Below are 8,658 nucleotides of genomic sequence, written 5' to 3' on the forward strand. Positions count from 1 at the left end.
TAATTAGAGTTTAATCACATGAAAATAAGAATTATTGTCTTTTCGTTACCTTAGAATGAGACCTTTATGACTACAGAGGGAGCAGGTCCTCGTTTCTACAGTAGCCCAGAACAGACAAACCGAACACCGTCTCTAAAGAGGGACTTTCAGGTTTTTGTGAGTTTCGTGGCCACTGTAGGTTCCTCACCTCTAGATACCACTAAACCCTACACACTGCACCTTTAATACATATCAAAGCAACAACATGTAAACAATATGCAGCAGGGTAACTTCTACACATATAAAACAGAATTTGAATTTACAAAACTTATCAATTAGAGCAGAGAAAAGAAGGTTATCACAACCTCGCTGCTCTGCTGAGATGTTTGAATCAAAAAGAACTGAAGGAAAAGAAAAACAAACTCAGGTTGGATATTCAGGTGACCCTGAGGTCTGACGGCTTCAGGGCTGAAAGACTGTCTGAATTCCTCTGAACCTCTTTTCATTCTCATCCTCATTCATCCTTCAGACGAGAGAACGAGGAGACGGAGAGCGGGGCCGATATGTAGAGAGCTGCTCAGGGTAAGATGTTGGTCTTAAATGCACCAAAAGTCTAAGAAGACATGAATTAAGGAAAGTTCAATGCAGGAAGGTTCTTAATTTCAGAGAGCTACAGAGGTCTCCTAAAGTCAGTCACATGTTTTGGAAACTTATGGTGATAAATATTGTAAATTGATAAAAGATAAAAGGTCAAACACTGTCTATGCAACACGAAAACATTCATGACATGAAGGATTCAGCATGAATACAATCAAATGTTCACGTTACTGTGATTCTACCTCATGTTCACAATAAAAGTTTATGTTGTTACACTTGTTACTGAGGTTATCTACAATAATATAGTATAATAAGTTGTAGCACTTTAGATAATGCAACACCATCAGGGAGATGTTAACAGCATGACAACAAGCCCAAACATCCAGCCAGAGTCATAAAGATCTATCTTCATCGATGAAGAAACAACTGACCTGCCGACTACCTGAAACACTGTTGCTGTTTTAAAGGCAAAGCTGCTCACAGCAAATATTGATTTAATTTAGGTTTCTGCTGTTTACTTTTATGAAATTACCTGATTAATAAAAACTATTCATGGCATTATTTCTGAAGGCGTCCTCACTTTACTTTAAATATACTGTATATATATATATACACAGTATATTTGTCACAGTGACCAATGAATTCTCTCCTCTATGATAAGATGACTGCATGGGACCAGCGTCCCACCAACCTGAGTCAGCTGCAGCACCTAAACATCATGTGATGTGTTTGTGAATGCGTGAAAACTAGTTAGCAAGGAAGCAGAGAAGTAGAAAAAAAAAAGGAGCAAAAGTTCATGTGTTCTTCTTCTTGTTCCTTCAGTTGGATGTTTGTTCTCTTCTCTCTGCAGAGTTTGTTTTTCACATCCATCTGCTGAAGGAGGAAAGTTACTCTGAGCTCAGCTTAAATCTCTGTTTAACACCTGGACGTAACTTTAGGATTTATGACGTCACAACTGGAGCCAATCGTGGTCCAGTATGAACTTACACAGGTGTGATGTGGAGACTTGAAGCCTCCAGAGCACAAACACACTGAGAATGAACTTCACAGTGAAGGAGGAGACATCTGGTGTCCAGCAGGAAAAAATATGAAATCAACAATATTTACATATTCACAGATTCTGAATTTTACAGGCGGGTTCCTGGTTTGCACTTCTGGTGTGGACCGCCTTTTGTTGTTTGGGGTTTGGGTTTGGGTTCACGGTGGTTCTTGGACGGTTTGGTGTTGGTTGTATTTGGAGTTTTGTGTTTTTCTGGGTTTTGGTTTTGTTACTGTGTTTCCCTTGATCGTTCATGTGCTCCTCCTCACCTGCCCTGCATCACCCTCGTCTGCCCTGCTCTGCCTGCCAATCACTCCCAGCCTGCCCTCGTGTCTCGTCACCTGTTCCCCATTCCCTGATTAGTTTAGTCTGTATTTAAGGTCTGGTTTTGAGTTGAGTCTGTGTTGGATCATTTGTCCTGTCCTGTCCTGTCCTGTCCTGTCCTGTCCTGTCCTGTCCTGTCCTGTCCTGTCCTGTCCTGTCCTGTCCTGTCCTGTCCTGTCCTGTCCTGTCCTAATCACCTCAAGTTTAAAGGTTTACGTCTACCCTGCAGTCTCTGCATGCTGGTCTCTGCATTCCTGCTACTCAACCTGACAGTTAACAAAGTAACTGAATATTGAATTTTTTTGAAAAAATGTCTCAAAAGATGTCTGAAGGGGATCTTTAAACATAAACAACTCTACAATGACTATGACTTGTATGAGAAAATATGTGTTTAAGTGTTAAATAACCCGTTTGAAATCACACACACACCCTACATTGCAGCTGCCTGCATGTTCAGCTTATATTTCATATACACGTGCTGCCCTCTTGTGGCAGCAGACAGGAGTCACATTCACATTTTCTTAAGTCTTATCTGCTGAAACACCTCATGTTACACTATGTACATGCACAGGACGTGTATATATATATATATGTATAGGTGTGTGTGTGTGTGTGTGTGTGTGTGTCGTGTGTATATAGATATAAATGTGTCCAGTCTGCATGTCAAAGTGTCCTTGGGCTGGACTGGTTGTGCCAGCACCCTGTGTGATAGTTTGCTGCCATCAATGTGTGAGTGTGTGTTTGTGAATGGGTGTAAAGCACTATTTAAGCAGCATTTACCTTTTACCATTTACCATAGTTAAGTGTATAAAATAGAGGGAAAAAAGATAAAAGATGATGGTGAACAGTTTGTACAAACTTACTTAAGTCGCAACTTTATACTTTAAAATAAATAAAATTCTACTATTGAAAAATCCCACATGGGGCTTTTTTATCAGGAAGTCTATAAATAGTCTCCACATCTTTTCAGTCTTTTGGGATTATTTCTTTAATGTCAAGTTTTCCATAAATAGCAGCATGAGAGTCCTTTTGGTTTCAGTGGAATTTTCCAGCAAACAGCAACTGTATGTTTGATGTGCAGAATTATATCATTAGTTTAGCAGTGATAAATACATATATTTTACTGTATGGAACATTAACAGTGACTCTGAGATTGTATAAAACACATTTTCTTGGTGAGAAAAATGATGGAAAAACATTGTTTTTATCATATGAGGAATTTGCTTTGGTGTTGTGATGCTTAACGATCAAATCATAGAAAGAAGACAGTGAATACAATATAAAGGAGGACAAAATACAAGTACCACAAAGATCAAGTTATCCTAAATAATATAAAATAAAATAGAAATTTACAATAAGAATATGTGAAATGTATCCTAAACTGAGAAGAGCTGCACAGAGTTTAAAATGAAGAGAATGAAATGTGCATAATATTGACCAGGAATGTGCAAATGTTCTTAGTATTAACAGTACAGGCAACGTGCAGCAGTGGAAAGTAACTATATTTACTCAACTAAATGTCATTTATAGGTACTTTTTACAATTTTCCATTTTGTGCTACTTTGTGCTTCTACTCAGATGGAAATATTGTACATTTCACTCCACTACGTTACAACACAACAGCAACACTGATGAACCAAACTGTGACACATTTGCATTGTTTTCAATACTTTTCTCACTCAAACACAAAACAAGCAACAAAACTCTTCAGTTTATGTTCACAACACTAACATGTATTCATACGGATCATAACCACACTGAAATACATCTATATTCAACCAAAACACAAGACGCGCTGTCAGAAATAAAGCCCACTGAAAGCTTTCCTGTAGATACACTGTAGTACGTTCTATAGAGAGCTACACATCTGACTGTATTTACACTGTATACACATTTATACCGTATCAACCATTACAAAACTACAAATACACAATATACACATTTCTACAGTATCAACCATTAAAACTACATATACACAATATACATATTTCTACACTATCAACCATTAAAAAACTACAAATACACAATATACACATTTCTACAGTATAAACCATTAAAACTACATAAACACAATATACACATTTATACAGTATCAACCATTAAAACTACATAAACACAATATACACATTTATACAGTATCAACCATTAAAAAACTACATATACACAATATACACATTTCTACACTATCAACCATTAAAACTACATAAACACAATAAAACAGTGATGTAACACGATCATGTGCTGCCTGTTGTAGTGTTTTTATCTCAGTGTGTATGATGAGTTGTTGTGTTCGGGTCTGCTTTGTTTTTGTGTGTAAAGTGAGCTGTTGTGTGTTGGTATCATAAAAAAAAACTTTATTTGACAGCTTTAATTACTTTTCAGATTAAGATTTGACACAAAGGATAATATAAAAATCTTGTAAAGTAACACATTGTTAAAGATTAAACCTACGGTTTGGCATGTGACCTCATTTCACATGTCTATGAGTTGTTAGCGGTTCCACCGAAGAGACGTTTCCCCTGAACAACAAAGGCTACAGGACGTTTGTGGGTGTCTGACGTTTGAGGAGGAAGTTCGAGGTAACTTTGCACAAATGAAGCGTTCAGAGCAGGTTGAAGCTCTGACCTCTGACCACGCTTAACATCACAACAGTATATAAATGACAGAAAGCAGAATATCTCCCCTTTAAGAATCCAAAGTTCTGTAGCAAACCCATGAATTAACAAGCAAAACATCTGCAGTATCATCTTCATAGAACTCTTACTGATACTGATACAAACATTTCAATAAAAGTGGCCTGAGATACAGAAGTGACCGTTTATGGACAGATGTGTGATCTGTTTGTGTGTGTGTGTGTGTGTGTGTGTGTGTGTGTTTGTACAGCATGACTGAAGCACATGCAGCTCACACATTTTCACTACTACAGCTACTCGCCCAACCAATGAGGTTAAAGGAAGGGGTTGAATAACAACCAATCACAGCACAGGAAGGACACGCGCCTGCTACTGTAACTGTAACTGTGTGTGTGTAAGAAAACGTGTTAATGTTTACAACAGCTTGTCAAAGACTTCTGTGTGTGTGTGTGTGTGTGTGTTTTAGACATTTAAAGTTAGGACATTTTGTTCGGTCTGCAGTGTTTGTGGGGTATAGTATATAATCAGGTTTTATTTAGAAAGTAGGAAAAGTTTTATACTAAAAACATCCGAAACTCTTTTCAGAAAGTTTTTATTGATTTACTGTTTGAAAGGTTTTATTGTTTGATGGTTGTTTGTAAGGATTTATTGTTTAATGATTATTGATGTTGAGCAGTTATAGTGGGGTTTGAGCTCTTATATAATGTTCTTTTTTTACGATGTTGTCATAATATCTGTAACACAAAGCTCTGTGTTGTTGATGAGCTGTTTCGGGTGCAGGTTTAGTTTTATACTCTCCTTTATTACTGTTCTGCTGTTTATCTTCTTGGTCACAAGCTTCTTATGATGATTTATAATCAAGCTATTAAAATTTAAGGCAGGAAGCCAATAAGATAAGTCATGTTCATAAGAAATGAAACATGTTTTTTATTGAATCTTAATCTCATCTATAAACTCCTCAGGCCTCAGTGAGCTGCTGGATCCTCTCAGGGTTTCTGTCCCAGTAACACCAGTTGCATCTGCTGGGACTGTCAGGTGTCTTTTCATAAATCCTTGTTCAGACAGGCGACATGTTGAACTCTTTAACCCCAGAACTCAAAACTTTTATCGTTGTTTGTTTGTTTGTATTTTCTTGTTGAGTTTTGTGTTGTGTGCTTTAATTTACATATATGTGTTGTTGAGTTTTATGCAGTTTCATATGTATTATATTGTTGAGTTGTGTTTTAAAGACCCATCTGGTGACCAGCATTGCAAACTAGCTTAAGCTCTGAATGCTGTGGTGTGTTGCATTAGTTATATATGCTATATATTTATCCCTATATAAATAAAACATGAAATAAAATGAAATATAATCCATTAAGTCCATGTTTGAGTGACAGAAGTTTGAAACTTATCAGACACCAAAACACTGCTGAGCAGTTTATAATCTTCTGAGTCTGGACTTCACACAATCATTTCATCTCCCGTCTCAACAATCACAAGTCTTATGTAAAGTATGAAGATATAAAGTAATTAAGCAGGAATGTGTACGTGCGACGCTGCTCTGAACACGACCTGCTGGAAGAGCCGTGTTACCAATTACACTGAAAAAGTAGTGACGTTACTTTACTGATTATACAACATTTAGTTAATTCTTTACTCTTTACACCAAAGCATCATGTCACATATTCTGCATTTAACATGTAGGATAGAATAGAAGGTGTTGACCAGTAGCTCAAACGTCCTGAAACTGAAGTCAGCTGATTTCTGAATGTACCAGTGACTAATGTTAGCAAACCAGTTAAGACAACATGAAATTTAATGGCGATCAGTTCGATAGAAGTTACAGATCTGACAGACTTTTCTATTGACAGACATGTTTTTTGTTTGTTCTGTGTTTTGTCTGGTAGGGACTGGGTTAGTCCGTCTGCTTCAGCTGTAAACTGACTCCATCATCAGGACTGGGAACCAGTTGACAGTATAATAAAGTGAGTGTACATGTACAGTATGTTGCTACTGTAACTCATAAAAATGACTCTTTAATTTCAGTGTTTTTCTCTGTAAGAACGGCGCCCTCTTCCTGTTGTGAGCTACAAAACAAATTCCTGCGTCTGTCAGTGTAAATGACTAAAATATGACACATCTTGATAACAGTGAAACTCGGCGCACCTTGACACTGTTAAAGACAGAGTTCAACTAAGTTTGCTGAAGGTCTCTGGGGTCATTCCTATCAGCACCATGCTTAGATTACATATTTATAACTTTTAGTACAGTACGTACTGTAACCACCCCCAGCTATCCAGCTATAGATCTGGAAAGGAAAGTCTATGTGTGTGTGTGTGCGTGCACGTGTGTGTGTGTGTGTGAGAGAGAGAGAGAGAGAGAGACATGCATGTGCATATTTCTCAGTATGAGAAGCTCTCGTACAGTGCGAGTACAGTATGTGTACACACATGTCTCGGCGTTCCAGCTGGAATGGTGTAATGTTTCCTGAGAGGCTGTTTAAAGGGCCAGTTCACCCAAAACTACTGGACAGAGTGACAGAGTGGTGTCTGTCCATGCAGATAGTTTACAACGGAGGTGAACGGAACAATGAACGTGATTCATTCTGGGACATTTTAAATAATCTAAAGCAGCATCTCTCTACACAGTCGCCCCCGTTACGAAACACACTGGACACATTTTGCAGTGAAACGATTGTTTCTGTTGAAGTAAAGTGGTGGAAAATATTGCATATAATCAATCAAACTACTGGAATTAAAGGACGGGTTCACAGTTTTTCAAGCGTGTCTTAAACCAGCAGTCAGGTGTCCATAGTAACAGTGAAAGAGGTTTTCCTCGCTGTAATCATTCCTCCTGTTCATACTGGATATTAAAAGATCCTTCAAATGCACATTTAGTGCAAAAATGCATTTAAAAGTCTGTGTGAAGCTTCTATTCAGCTTCAGCAGTCTGAGTTAGTCATATCAAGTGGATATCTGACACATTTACAGTCTTTTTAGCATCAAATTCCCTCTTTGTGTTTCCCTGTTGAGCTGCAGGTGGAAGTATAGTAACAAAAAGAGGAACTTTGGCACTAAAAAGACTGTAACGTTGAAAGATATCTACTTGATTTGACTCATTTGGACGCTGAAGCTTCATATTAGCTTCAGATAAACTTTGAAATACATTTTTGCACAGAAGGAGGACTGTGGATTTTGTCCTTCATCACTTAAGTAGGATTTTTCATGCAGGACTTTTACTTCTTTACTTTTTACATTGCTCTATTGTTACTTTTACTTAAAGGTGCAGTGTGTAGAATTTAGTGGCATCTAGCAGAACGGACTTAGCAGAAATGGAATATAATATTCATAAGTATGTTTTAATTAGTGTATAATCACGTAGTCTCATGATCCCAGACATCAGAGATCTCCGTCTACTGATCGTCTGAGGTTTTCTAGATGCTCCGTAGTTGCTTGAACAGCAGCGAGAACGGCGGCTAACAAACCTACGTACCTTACATTTTGTCAAGGACGCGTCTTACCAGAAATGACGCTCTCCCTCCGATTCTCCTCCATAATGAACTTCATGTCACCACCGCGATATGAAGGGTCGCCCTAAAGACTTTAGATTTGTTCTGTAATGCAGTTTTTTTTAAACGCTCTAATTGTTTCCACCCAGTTTTAACAACAAAAGCTGAGAGATTGTTCTCAGTCTCTATGAACAAAGCATTTAGAGACTCGACCTGTGAGTCAAATAATCCCATGAATATAAGAACAGTTGTGTTTTTGTGACTTTAGAATGAACTGCTTATATCTACACACATGGAGCCGTAACGCCACGTTTCTACAGTAGCCCAGAACAGACAAACCAACATCTGGATCTAGAGAGGGTCTATCACGTTTTTTGCGAGTTTCGCAGCCAACGTAGCTTCTCCTACACGCTTGGAGGGGAGGGGGGGGGGTATTCAGTTAGGTGCAATCTGCAACTTCACCACTAGATGCCACTAAATCCTCCACACTGGTGCTTTAACCTTTATTCTACCTGGAAAGCCTCACTGAGATTGACAATCTCTTTTAGCAGAGTCCTGCCCCAGAGTGATATGTAAAGGTTATTTTCTTTATATGT

The 8,658-nt window shown here is 38.0% G+C and overlaps 1 long non-coding RNA gene across 1 annotated transcript in view; it reads right to left on the reverse strand.

Moving 5' to 3' along the window:
• Positions 1-379: 379 nt before the first annotated feature.
• LOC122988108 overlaps positions 380-8,658 on the reverse strand; it is a 16,961-nt gene continuing 8,682 nt past the window's right edge. Inside the window, exons 2-3 of the long non-coding RNA XR_006404706.1 lie at positions 4,112-4,117; positions 380-401 (exon numbers count right to left, since the gene is read on the reverse strand). This is a non-coding gene — a long non-coding RNA (uncharacterized LOC122988108). The remainder of the gene's footprint in view (positions 402-4,111; positions 4,118-8,658) is intronic.

This window comes from Thunnus albacares, chromosome 8, assembly GCF_914725855.1.
Source record: "Thunnus albacares chromosome 8, fThuAlb1.1, whole genome shotgun sequence".
NCBI classification, from domain to species: domain Eukaryota; kingdom Metazoa; phylum Chordata; class Actinopteri; order Scombriformes; family Scombridae; genus Thunnus; species Thunnus albacares.